The sequence below is a fragment of the Elephas maximus genome, chromosome 19 (genome assembly GCF_024166365.1).
Source record: "Elephas maximus indicus isolate mEleMax1 chromosome 19, mEleMax1 primary haplotype, whole genome shotgun sequence".
In the NCBI taxonomy this organism is placed as follows: Eukaryota; Metazoa; Chordata; class Mammalia; order Proboscidea; family Elephantidae; genus Elephas; species Elephas maximus.
In genome coordinates, this window is record NC_064837.1 from 77,157,314 (window position 1) to 77,171,507 (window position 14,194).

The following is a 14,194-nucleotide window of genomic DNA, read 5'->3' on the forward strand; positions in this document are numbered from 1 at the left end:
TCATCTCACGCTAGTCTCCTGGCTCTGCTGCTGCCATTTCCTTGCTGCTGCCATTTCTCTCCTGCTGCTTCTCTCCGTCTATGCTGTCTCCAGTGTAATAGCTCTCCTCATTTCCTTCTGAGGCCTCACCAGAATTGTCTTTGCTGTCCATAATTCCACCAACAGTCTCTTCAAGACCATATAGACTTTACTATTAGGTGCTTTAAAATTCTTTCAGCCTCTACCCATTCACAGTTTCAAAACTGCTTCCACATTTTAAGTATCTGTTAGAGCAGCACCCCACTCTTGGTACCAAATTCTGACACTATCTATAATTGATTCCACTGCATTTGCAACACAAAACCACTGAGGCATCACTTATTATTTATATAAGCTTCATATATATGAAACTATGACCTGTTTGGGAAATGTTGCCATTCTTATAGACTGAAATGTCTACATATGGAAATATCACTACTTGTCTTCTCTATTCAAAAAATAGCAGTCAAATTTTGTTGCTATATTTCTATTTAATTGTCATAGCTAAAGAATCTCTGAGCCATCAGGGAAAAGGAAAGGGAACAGAGTAGCTACCTACCAAAGTCCATGGGGGTTCTAGGTGTTTCAAGAGCTTGTCTTATTGTGTCTCATTATGAGGGAACTGAGGTGCAGAAAAGCAAAAATTCATGTTTGCTATCAGTGGACTAGTAAGTTCGTGGATCCCGGGTGGAGCACAGGTTTTTGGATCCAGGACCTGTGGTCCTTCCATCACACCATGCTTGCTTGGCTTTCCTTATGTGCCAAGCAGGATGCTTCATGTATATCATTACTTCATTTCTCACAACGATGACACAAGGTTGGTATTATTAACCCCTAGGCTGCAGATGAGGAGAGCAAGGCTCAGAGAAGATAAGTAACTTGCCCATTATCACAGCCGGCAAACATCAGAAAGAATAATTATCAAATTCATGTATTGCCTTTATGTAAATATATTACTATGTTTTACTAGTAATTAAATATATCCACAGTTAAAAATGTTTGATCAAGTTTAACTAATTCATTCTTGGTTTTAGAGTGTGGTGATTGTAACTTCCTGAAATATATGATGCTTAAGACATTTATGAAAATCAAATACAACTTTACCAATGGTCTTCGTCTTTGCTAAGTCGTGAAATTTATTCTTTAAGTAAAATCTAAATAATGATTGATTAATTCATTAGTTGTTCATTCTTTCTACATATATTAGCTAATTTTTGTCCTATTCTTGAGAATCCTCAACCATTTTTACTGGTGACCCAATATGCTGCTCATGATTCTTTAACCACTCTTTTGGGAAGAAAGAGAAAATCATTCAAATGGATACTGGAACTCTGTATAAAACAGCATGTCACCAAAACAAAATTAATACCCTTTAGTCTTTGAGAGAAGTTCCTTATTTCCCATTAAAAGCAAAAAACTCATAGCCCAAACCAAACACATGTCAACAGTGGGGGCTAAAGGCAGGGAGAGTACAAATGAATAAAAAGCAATAGAAAGGGTATTGGTCTTTAAAATAAAAATCTATTTTGCAGGGACATTTTCACAAACAGTAGTCCTACAATAGTGTCTTTAAAATTCTCATTCTCTTTGAACAATATTTTAACATGTTTTAGTTATTTGATTAAAGTGTGGTGGCCTTTCCACCTCATGATAAGCCAAAGAGAAAATTAGAAGCATTGGAAAACTTACACAGCAGCTACAGGATGTCCTGTTAACATTTATCTCGTTAGACAGACCCATGACTCACTACGATACTTCACACTTCGGAAATGGGTTTACTGTGCGTGGCACTTTCCTCCTCATAAATATTAAACATGTAGATTTGAGGGTAATAAACTATATTTCTCCTAATACGTATGTATCTTCTGTACGTCTTTTTGAAGTGAAGTATACTTTACACATGTAGATGATGATAACTCAGCAAGTATAAGCAGCACCAGCTGAGTTCTCAAAAGCTCTAAAACTGGATTGAAGCTCCTTCTTAAGTTGGTGATAATAAACGGTACGGCAAAAACGCCTTTAGATCGAATCTCTGTGTCTTACCGATTGTTTCATAAAGCTGAGATGGCACTTGCTGAACTAAGAAAATTTTTTTAGTCCTTGAGCTACATAAGAGTGGTGCATTGTGAAAACTTATCAGTAAACAGAATTAAAAAAAAGTGATGATAATAACGATGAAAAGAAGGGCAGATTCATATGAAAAGGAATGGCAGCATTATCTCATTGGGATAAAGCAAAACAAATTCTTGCTTTCAAACCCCTAATTCTTTAAAAAGTAAAACAAAATACAGAACACACGAGCTGTCTTCTTTCTCTTCTGTTTAAATAGCAGTTCATCACATCATCATATTTAGGGCTCTAAATGTCTCCTCTCTACAAAACTTCCTTGTCACATTACCTCAAATTCCCTTTCTCCTTTCAGTTTACTTTGACTGACAAACCACATTTTAAAAAATGGAAACAATTTAACAAAGTTAAATAGAGGACAGAGTAGCAGGGGCAGGAGTCTGGGGACCACAGAAAAACGAATTATGGTTCATATAACAATGGAATACTACCCAACGATCAAGGACAATGCTGAATCCATGAAACATCTCACAACATGGATGAATCTAGAGGGCATTATGCTGAGTGAAATGAGCCAATTACAAAAGGGCTAATATTGTATGAGACCACTATTATAAAACCCAAGAAAAGGTTTATACACAGAAAAAATAATCTTTGATTGTTATGAGGGAGGAAACGGGTAGGAAGAGGAAATCATTAACTAGGTAGTTGAAAATTGTTAACTTTGGTGAAGTTAACTTTGGATAGACAACACACAATATAGGGGACGTTAACACAACTTGACTGAAGGAAAGTCACAGAAGCTTCCTAGACACATCCAGACAACTTGAGGGACTGAGTTACTGGGGCTGAGGGCTGGGGACCATAGTCTTGGGGACATCTAGATCAATTGGCATAACATAGTTCACAAAGAAAATGTTCTGCACCCCACTTTGGTTAGTGGTGTCTGGGGTCTTAAAAGCTTGCAAGCGATCATCTAAGATGCGTCAATTGGCCCCATCCCACTTGGAGCAAAGGAGAATGAAGAAAACCAAAGACACAAGGAAAATATTAGCCCAGGAGACTAAAGGACCACGTGAACCAGAGGCTCCACTAGCCTGAGACCAGAAGAACTAGATGGTGCCTGGCTACCACCAGCGATCACCCTGACAGGGAACACAACAGAGAGTCCCAGATGGAACGGGAGAAAAGTGTGAAGCAGAACTTGGCTTCACGTAAAAAGACCAGATTTAATGGTCTGACAGAGACTGGAGGAACCTCCAAAACTACGGCCCCCAGGTACTCTGTTAACCCTAAACTGAAATCATTTTAACAAAGATGACACAGGACTATAAAATACACACACACACACACACAAAAGAAATGAAATTTCCATCAGTCCCATAATTGGGATCCTTAAATGATAAAATTTATCGCTAGTTTCTTCCTCTTTTGGATCATATCAAAACATCTGTTGGATTAGTTGTGTGTGTGTGCAGGCAGGTATGTGCACACAGGGTATGTACGTGGGAGTGTGCATGCGTGGGAATGGTATTGATGTGCGTGTAGGGGTTATATTTTCGTGTGTATACAGGTGTGTGTGCAGAGGTGTGGGCACGAATATGTGTATGTTGGGCTATGTGTGTATAGGAGTATATGTACACAGATGTGTACATGCTGGGTGTGAGTGTGTGTGTAGGAATGTATATATGTATGTACACAAGTGTGGGTGTGTGTTCAGCGCTGTGGTGTGGGCAGGAATGTGTGTATGTTGGGCTGTATGCATATAGGAGTCTATATGTACACAGATGTGTGTGTGCAGGATGTGATATTTGTGCGTATAGGATGTGTGTTTGTGTTCAGGAGTGTCTATCGGGGTAAGGATGTGTATCTAGGGGTGTGTTGTGGGTCTTGGTATTTCGGACTACGTATTATTCAGGCACATGTGCATAGGGCGTGTTATAAATGTGTGTAGGTTTAAGTGCATGCAGGTATGTGTGTAGAAGTGTATGTGTCTGTGTGTGTAGGGGTGTGTGTGAGCAGAGATGCAGTGTCTGGGGAAGAATGTTTTGAAAAATGGGTCAGCCATTGGGAGGGGCAGAGTAGGGGTGAGAAAATAAGGAAGACAAGGAGGGTTGGTTGAGGCCAGGTTGTGGAGCATGCTGGATGCCAAGACAAGGAGTTGAGGCTTCATTTACGAGCAACGGAAAGTCACTGACCGTTACAGGCATTAGAGGAGAATGATATAAATGTGGTTTAGAAATTACTGTGGCTGTAAGGTTTCTGGTGGATTGAGGGGCTATAACTGTAGATGGCTGGGGGTTGGACAGTGCCATGAAGGAAGGGTGGAGACTCTGATTAAAGCGGAGCCATCGCGTGGGGAGTTATGCCACCTTATGAGGACACTCAAGCAGAACTATAGAGAGGTCTGTGGGGTGAGGAAAGAAATCCCTTAGCCAATGCCCATGTAAGCGAGTCATCCTGGGAGCACAGGGAGAACAGGGGCTCCATTAGCCAAGGGCCAGTTAGGGAAGGCAGGCCTGGACTCAAATTCCACCTCCACCACTTAAAAGTTATTGAACTTACTAGACCTTAGTTATCTTATTTTCAAAATGGAAAGAACAGCATTTCATAGGACTGGTGTGAGGATTAAATGAGATACTACTACCTGTAAAGGAGTTAACATAGTGCTTGCTCAGGGGAAAGCCTCCCTAGATATTAGCAAGGAAGAAGAGGCAGAATGAAAAAGAAGGAAATAAAAGGGATGACAAGGGAATGCTTAGTTTTAGTAAAGAAAGCCAAAAGATTTTTTCAACCCTTCAAGCTATTTCTCCTGTCTCTAATTAGAAGTCAAACAATGACTGCCTCCAGACTCCATGGAGTAAAGCTTTCAAAGTAATTCAGGACCGAGGAGCTGTTGGGGAAAGGAAGGAGAACAAACCCCAGTGGAAAATGCAGTGAACTTCTGTACACATAGGGAAGGCGCATGGGGGTCACTGCCTCGGTGTTGGCCGTCCACGCTGCTTTCTCACTGCAGACCGCCAGTGAGACTAAGAGGAACTGGAAATGCATCTCCAAAGTTTGAAGACTGGTGTCAGTCCAGGGCAGGAAATGAAATAAAAAAAGTATAGTGATTCATGTCATCTCTCATACAAATATAAAGATATGGGATAGTTTGTCCACAAGAAATGGGTTACAGTTCTTTTAATTTTTGAATTACGATTTTAGACGAATTATTTCATTCTTTTTTTTTTTTTTTACCCTAGATATCTATAAGAAGTCCCTGGGTGATGCAAACAATTAACACACTTGGCTGCTAAAAGAAAGTTGGAGGTTGGAGTCACCCAGAGGTATCTAAGAAGAAAGGCCTGGCAGTCCACGTCCCAAAAATCAGCCAATGAAAACCCTATGGAGTGAGTTCTACACTCAGGGAGTCACTGTGTGCTGGAGGTGACCCGACAGCAACTGTTCTTTTTTTTTTTTTTTGGTCTATAAATAGGAATAATAAAACTTGTCACTTATTTCTCTTTTTCCAATTTCTTTTCTTGATTCTTTCCCTGGGTTTCTGAGTATTGTTGAAGGGCCTTTTACATTCTGAGGTACTGTGTTTAAGTATTTGTGTAAATTATCTCTTTTTAATTCTCATATTTATTCCACAATAATTTATGTTTGATCATCTCTTATGTGGCAGGTACTCTGACAGATAGAGATTATCCCCATTTTATAGCATAAGAAGCTGAGTCTCAGAGAGATTAAGCGACTTGCCCCAAATCACCCAGCTAGAAAGCGGCAGAGCCAACCCCTAAAACCTGAGCTCTTACACACCAGATTTTCACTCTCTGTGCTTATCCAATTAACCGTAAAGTAGAGAGGGTTTGTGAAATTTTCTCATAACAAATATAAACTTTCCTTGGCCGGAAAGAAGATCAGATAACACACTCGTGATGAAAGACATTGATGCTTGTGGGAGGGTAAAGAAACAGAAAATCAGTCGCTGTCAAGTCAATTCCGACTCACGGCGACCCCTGTATACGTCAGAGTAGACCTGTGCTTCACAGGGTTTTCAGTGGCTTATCTTTCGGAAGTAGATTTTCAGGACTTTCTTCTAAGGTGTGTCTGGGTGGACTCGAACCTCCAACCTCTTGGCTAGCAGCTGAGCGTGTTAACCTTTTGCACCACCCAGGGACACATCTCTTTTTGGGACGTGGAACCTCCACATTGGGAACCTTCCCAGACCTTGCCCTGTGGGGTCTAATTATTTCCCTGTGAATGTGGGCTGGTCTTAATGACTCTTTTCTAATAAATAGAGTAGGGGGAAGTGAGCCTACGTTATAAAAGGAATTGTATTTTTCCTTGCTGTCTGTCTTGGCTCGCTAACCCTGGGTGAAGGGAACTGCCACATTATGAGGACACTCAAGCAGAACTATAGAGAGGTCTGTGGGGTGAGGAAAGAAATCCCTTAGCCAACGACCACATAAGCGAGTCGTCCTGGGAGCACATTCTGCCTTCAGCTCCAGTTAGGCCTTCAGATAGTTCTGGCCCTTTATTCTATTTTGACTGCAACCTCATGAGAGACACTACTGTCATCAAGTCGATTCTGACTCTTAGAGACCCCATAGGATAGAGTAAAACTGCCCCATAGAGTTTCCAAGGAGCCGCTAGTGGATTTGAACTTTCAATCTTTTTGGTTAGCAGCCGAGCTCTTAACCACCAGGGCTCCCTTGAAAGACTATGAACCAGAAACACCCAGCTAAGCTGCTCCCAGATTCCTGACTCAGAAACTGTGGGGGATGATATTTGTTTGTAGTTAACATGCACGCACGCGCGCGCGCACGCGCACACACACACACACACACACGCTTGCAGTATCCAGCAAAAAACGCAAATTAACACGGTAACAGTCCCAAACCATCGGCCTCTCCAGCTGCCTTTACATAGCATTCTCTACTCCAAATGCTGCCTTGTTAGAACATGAAAACCAAAGTGGGAGAAAATATTCTCTGGTCTTTTTCAAACATTGTGCCACATTAAGGAGAAAAGAGTGACCAGGAAAGAAAAGAAATATCTAGTTACCCATAATACCAAATTTTAAATTAATTATAAGAGATTACTTCATTCTGAAACATAACTTTGTGTTGACTTTGAGGCTGCTGACAAGTTTCAGCCTAATGAATACTACCTTGTGAGAAAATTAGAGGGAAATCAAGGAAGAGGAAATTTGTTTCTGATGCAATACAGCTTAGACTTCAAGAAAAAAAAAAAAAAGTGAAATTTTTGATTAAACATAGATTGGCAATACTGTGAAACAAAGAATAACGTTTTTGAGAAATAGAAATCTCTCAATATCATATTTACTTAGCTTTAGGGTTAATTTTTTTTTTAATTGTATTGCGGTAAAATATATGCAGCAAAAAATTGCCTTTTTAACTGTTAAGTGTAGCGTTCAGTGACATTAATTACATTCGGCACGCTGTGCAACTATCACCACTATCCATTCCCCAAAATTTTACATCAGCCTAACAGAAGCTCAGCACTCCTCCAGCTGTAATGCCCCACTCCCCTTTCCTCCAGCCCCTGCTAACCTGGAACTTACTTTCCGTCTGCATGCATTTGCCTCTTCTAGAATTTCTTACAGCTGAGATCACACAATATTTGTCCTTTTGTGTCTGACTTGTTTTAGTCAACGCTGTGTTTGCAAAATTCATCTGTGTCATAGCATGTAACAGAATTCACTTCTCTTTATAGTTGAGGGTCAGTCTTGAGTAATAAATTTTTTAAAAATTAACTAACTCACATTACAAATAATACGGACAATAGAGCCCCTACAGACCTAGGAATGGCCTAGAAAAAAAGAAAGTCATAAGTGAGGGCAGATTTGGCTCATTGCACAGTTGAGATGGCGTATCAGGGGCTGAAAGAATCCCACTAACGTGGGGATCATGATTTTGTTTCTTTTAAAATGTTTCTCTTTGTTTCATTTAAGCCTAATTTCTCTTGATGTAGAACACATAGACATTTGCTGAACTATATGCTGATTATTCTGATAAACTAATCAAACAAATAAACAACCCCCCCCCCCAAAAAAAACAAATAATGAAGCAAGTCCTTAGAATCCCAAACCTGGTGGCAGCATCTCCCCGTCATCTTCTTCAAAGTTAGAATCACATGTCAGGAATATAGAGAAATACATGTAAATATGTGTGAGGGTGTATGTGTGAGTGAGCGAGTGTGTGTGTGAGAGTGTGGGTATGAGTATGTGTACATATGTTTATATTACCGCATTCTGCTAACTGAAAGGGCCTGGAAGCAGCAATCCCCCAATAAAAATGAGCACACCTGGTACCCAGGCTTTGACTTCTAAACACCATTCTCCAATGAAAGGGTACAAGACTCCCTGAAGAAATGGCAAATTCCAGGGCTGGGGCAAGGAAAGTACAAGATGAGTTTGGAATACCTTTTTGAGACAGAAAAAAATAAAGTGCTCAAAAAATGACAAGACTTTTGGAAATAGATAGTGGTGATGGCCCCATAATATGGTGAACTTAGTGTCACTGAGCTATATATTTAAGAATAGTTAAGATGGCAATTTTTTTTGTTACCACAATAAAACTATTTTTTTAAAAATGATGGGGCCATGTCAAAAAGCCACTGAAACCACTTTGAAGGGGCTCCCTCTTGCCAAGGCTAGCTCAATCTGAGTATAAAATAGTAGCAGATTATAATTATAAAACCGATTGCTATCAAGCAGACTTTGGCTCATGGTGACCTCATGTGTGTCTGACTAGAACTCTGCTTTGTAGGGTTTTCAGCGTCTAAGTTTTTGGAAGCAGATTCCCAGAACTTTCTTCCAAGGAAACTCTGGGTTGCCTTGAACCTCCAGCCTTAAAGTCAGCAGCCAAGTGTGTTAACCATTTGCCCATCCAGGGACTCCAGTAGTAGTAGATTATAATCTATTGGATAAGATAGAAACCATGAGTCTATGCTGATAATATAAATAGGATGTTTGAGAAGCAGGATATTTATATAGCTTCAGTGCTCCTCCCCAAAACATACTTACTAATTTTGAAGAGAAAAAGTGGAAAAGCCTGGCAGACATCTATTTCATCAAGCAGTCGAAGAAATGAGACACACTGCTAAGACACACTGAGAAGACCACAGTATCCCCCCGCCCCTTTTTTTTAAGTAATATTTTATTGTGTTTTTGGTGAAAATTTGCACTTCGAATTAGGTTCCCATTTGACTATTTCTACACAAATTGTTCAGTGACATTAGTTATGTTTTCACAATCTGCCAACATTCCCTTTAATTCAGTGCCCCATAATCCTCTCATCTTTGCGTTAGCATAGTGTTGACCTTTTGGTCTTGTATAAATGTTTTTTTAATGTGAGCCAATTTGCTGTTTTGTTAAAAGGTGACCTCATGGGATGGTTTTGTCTCAAGGTTTAAAGAGTATGTCAGGGAGATAGTCTCAAGGAGTCCTCTAACCTCAACTGGTCCAGTAAGCCTGGGCTTTGTAAAAATTTGAGCTTTGTTCCGTGTTTTCCTCCCATTCTGTCAGGGTTTATGTATTGTGACCCTGATCAGAATGGTTGGTAGTGGTAGTTAGGAACCATTCCAGTTCTTCTGGTCTCAGGGTAGGTGAGGCCGAGGCTCATGTAGACTATTAGCCTTATAGGTTAGTTTCTTCTCTGCGACTTCAGTTCTCTTCTTTCTCTTTTGCTCCTGACTCATACAGACCGATGGTTGTATCTTAAATGGTTACAAGTTTTTAAGACCCCAGATGCTACTCACCTCGCCAGGAGGCAGAATATGAACTTTGTGAACTACGTTATGCCGATTGGCTGAGTTGTCCCATGAGACTAAGGTCCTAAACCTTCAAACCAGAAAACCAATCCCTTAAGGTATTTGTTTATATCTGAGAAGTATCTGTAACTGTGTCCTCTATGAGTCACTACTTATCCCTTCAGTGACATTCTGCCAAATGCAGACCTTGGATCTAACCATGAGAAGCAACATCAGACAAGCTCAAATTGAGGGGCTTCTTACAAAGTAAGTGGCCAGTTCTCTTCAAAAGAATCATGATCCTGAAAGCCCACAAAGACTGAGGACCCCCTCCCATCTAAACGAGACAAAGAGACCTGCTTCTGGTCTGGATCAATTTCCTTTAAAGGATGTTATTGAGACCATTGGCACCACACTAAGTGAGGTCTGGAAGTTCAGTGGTAGTAGTGTATTAATGTTACACTCCTAATTTTATGGTTGGTTTGTGGTTATGTAGGAACTATGCTCCAAGTATTCTGAGGTGATGGGATAACAAGTCTGCAACTTAGTGTCAACTAGTTCAGAAAAAAAAAAATTTTTTTTTGCAACTTTTTGGTAAGTTTGAGATTACTTCAAAATTAAAAAATTTCTTTTTCTAAGAACAATTTACAGGTCCCCATCTTCCCCACTACATTGAGCTTCTGAAGGTGAGGGGAATGTCTTCTTCACTTTGCATTCCCCAAAGCATCTAGAACATTCTCAATGCATACCAAAAAAACAAAACAAAACCCATTGCCATTGAGTTGATTCCAGCTTATAGCTACCCTATAGGACTGAGTAGCACTGCCACATAGGATTTCCAAGGAATGGCTGGTGAATTCAAACAGCTGACCTTTGGATTAGCAGCCAAGCTCTTAACCACTGTACCACCAGGGCTCCTTCCCAGCACAGAGCAAGAGCTACATAAGTGTTGAAAAAAAGAGTATCAGTGAATGAAAGAAAAGGCCTTGCTGTTGCCCTTGCTGTGGTTACTTCCGATGTATGTGACCAAACTTTCTGTCCTCTCTGTTCATGAGGAGTGGACTTCGGTGTCACAGCCTGTGTTTTCCTGCTTTAATAAAAATATACAACTTTTTCTAGCTCCTCTAGCAAGCATGAGAAGTCTAACGTAAAACTAAAGTACTTGTATCCTTTTTCTCACACCTTTTGCTTTTGCTACCCAACATCTTCTTAGACCCTAATAAGTGCAAAATCATAATTATTCTTATAGATGCTAAATGCAGCCTTCCACTATTTTCTGTATGGGACAAGTGGCCAGGTTTTCTCAAATGGGAGTTATTGTCTGGCAAATAGACTGTTTTCAATTGAGGTTTTCTGGAAAATCTGGTGATTGTGTTTATTTGAGCTGAGGTGGGATTTCTGGCACGGGGAGGGTTACTGTGGCATGAAATAATTAGGGACAAATGGCAAATTGGGGATGCCGTTGTGATGCCAGCTTGGAGGCTGGGAGAGCAAGGAGGAAGGGAAGAGAATGGCTGGTGGAGGACCACTCATCTTTTCTTCCTACCAACCTACTCTCTACTGGTCCCAAGGATGGTCACAGGCAACGAGAGAAAGGGGCAAAGGAGAAAAAAAAAAAAAAGGACACTCCAAAATGCTGAGCAGGCAAAGGGGGAGGAAGTCCTTCTGCCTATGGAGCCATCGGGTTGGACCCTGATCCCGGTATGTTCCTGTTTAAAGATGATCAAAGGCTGGAACAGCCACAGGAGACCACCAGGGCTAACATGGGACACCAGGGCTAACATGGGACCCCAGGGCTAACATGGGACCCCAGGGCTAACATGGGACACCAGGGCTAACATCTACAGGCCAAAGGAGGTTACCTATATACGAAGTGAGGGCTTTGAATGGATCATTTTTTCCAACTTAGATACATTTATGGAAACATGGGTGGCATAGTGGTTAAGTGCTATCTATGGCTGCTAATCAAAAGGTCAGCAGTTCGAATCCACCAGGTGCTCCTTGGAAACCATATGGGGCAGTTCTACTCTGTCCTATAGGGCCGCTATGAGTCAGAACTGACTTGATGGCAATGGGTTTTTTTTTTTTTTTTTAGGTACATGTATGGAATATTGAACCATAATCAAGTATTTGGAAAGTTAAAGAGTTTGTAGGTATATGATTATTTAAAGATAACGTCAAAGCTGGATTATTCAACAAACAAGCTATGCAGGTATGTAGGGCATTAGCAAAAGAGGGCCAGGATCAGGAAGGAAGGGAGGGAGGGAGAGAGAAAGGGAAGGAGGGAGAAAAGAAGGACAGGTGGGAGGGAAGAAAAAATTATTCCAAATTTAATAATCAGAAAAGCCTAAAGTGAAGTTATTTTGTTGCAGCATACAGATATCTTTGTGTTTTATGGCTTACTATTCTGTAGGTTTTGTTTTGTATCACATGTGAAGTGTGAGCTACACTTCTTAGTGTTGAGGGTATGTTGAGGGTATGTTAGAGCAAGAAAATCTAAGCACCTGTGTTAGTCAGGGTTCTTCAGAGAAACAGAAACAATAGGAGACAGGTAGTCAGACAGACAGACATGCATGCGTGTGTGTGTGTGTGTGTGTGTGTGGAGAGAGAGAAAGATTGAAATTTATTTTACGGAATCAGCTGACACGATTGTGGGCGAGGGGGGCTGGAAACTCTGGCAGGCTGTCTTTGTTAGTCTTGAGTCAGAATCCTTCTCACTCAGGAAACCTGTTTCTGTTCATAAAGCCTTCAACTGATTGGATGAGGCCCATCTATATCATGGAGGGTAATCCACTTTACTTAAGGTCAACTAATTATAAATGTTAATCACATGTAAATACCCATACTCTCACAGCAACATCTAGACTTGCTGTGGGTCTTGGAAAAAATTTGAAAAGCTTCACTTCCCTCAGGTCCTTGGGAAATTAAACAATCATTTGTCTGGTGGTGTAATCCTTATCTGATTTGCCTTTTGCAACCATCCCTGGTATGTCTACTTGTATAACTATTGATAAGAGAGACTATTCCTTGAAGCCCTTTTTTTTTTTGGAAAAGCTGTAGCCCTCTGGCGACTGAAATCAGACAGCAAGGCAACTGTCCCTGTTGCCAAGACCCCGGGGCTGCAGAGGCAGAAGGCCTCATGCTGGTGGAGGTCCTGGCGTTCCTGAGACTTTGGGATTTTCCTCAGCTGGCGGCCCAGGGTGCAGGGGCCTCTGGCAGGCTCTCAGCCATGCTCGAGCTGTGCCTAACTTGCCCTGCTTCCAAGTATGGCCAGATTAAAATGCCTTTCACAACCTTGTCAGATGGTTTGCTCTGTGCTGTGTTCCAAAAATAACACTTCTGGCCACTTGGAAAAGAGACCATCAACTATCAGGAGCCATCTGTATTTGGGTGGGGCTGTCTGTCTCCTTGGAGTCCCTGGATGGTACAAGTGGTTAACACACTCACTTGCTAACCGAGTCCACCTAGAAGTACCTCAGAAGAAAGGCCTGGAGATCTACTTCTGAAAAATCAGCCACTGGAAACCCTATGGAGCACTGTTCTATGCTGACACTCAGGGTGTCACCATGAGTTGGGATCAACTCAATGACAATTGGTTTTGGGTTTTTTTTCTTTTTTGCCTATCTCCTCATGCTTTCACAATGCGGGTTGCCACCAGAAGGAGCTGCCCTGTCAGGGATTGGTATGTGTCCAGTTTCCTCCAGCCTTTTCTGATGACTGTACCGCTTTCACAGAGTTGCAGCTGTTTTCACTCCATGCCCAGATATTTGACTGCGAAGTGGGAGCACTGACTCTCTTGGTCAGATTTTTGGTGCAGATGAAACTGAACATGAAGAGGTTTTCAGATACCCAGCTGTTGAGCATCAGGAGACTTATCCTAAAATCTGGCTGTTTTCTCCCTCTTATCACCTTCCAGACATTCCAATCCCTAAAAGGTATGGAAAGTCTTATCCCATCAACAAACCGTAGAAAAGGTTGATCTTTATAGGCACCAAAATGTTGGAAAGTTAATTTTCCTCCTTTGTGGGCACCCAAAGAATGTGCATTAAAGAGAAATCTAGATGAAACAAGGGCCAAGGTGCCTGGCCCTGGGGCTCAGTTTTGCTGCCCCTGGGCTCTGTGGTGCTGGGCAAGCCCCGGCTTCCACCTGTCACAGAGAGGACCACACCAGCTGGGCAAGCCCCGGCTTCCACTTGTCGCAGAGAGGACCACACCAGGTGATCAGTGACTCTTCCATGCAGATGTGGTAGATGCCGTAGTCTGTTTCCTTATTATGGGGTTCTTATTATTCAACAATAAATCAGACAGCAGAATCCCATTCTGGGTGTTACATTTTCCTCAGAAAGGA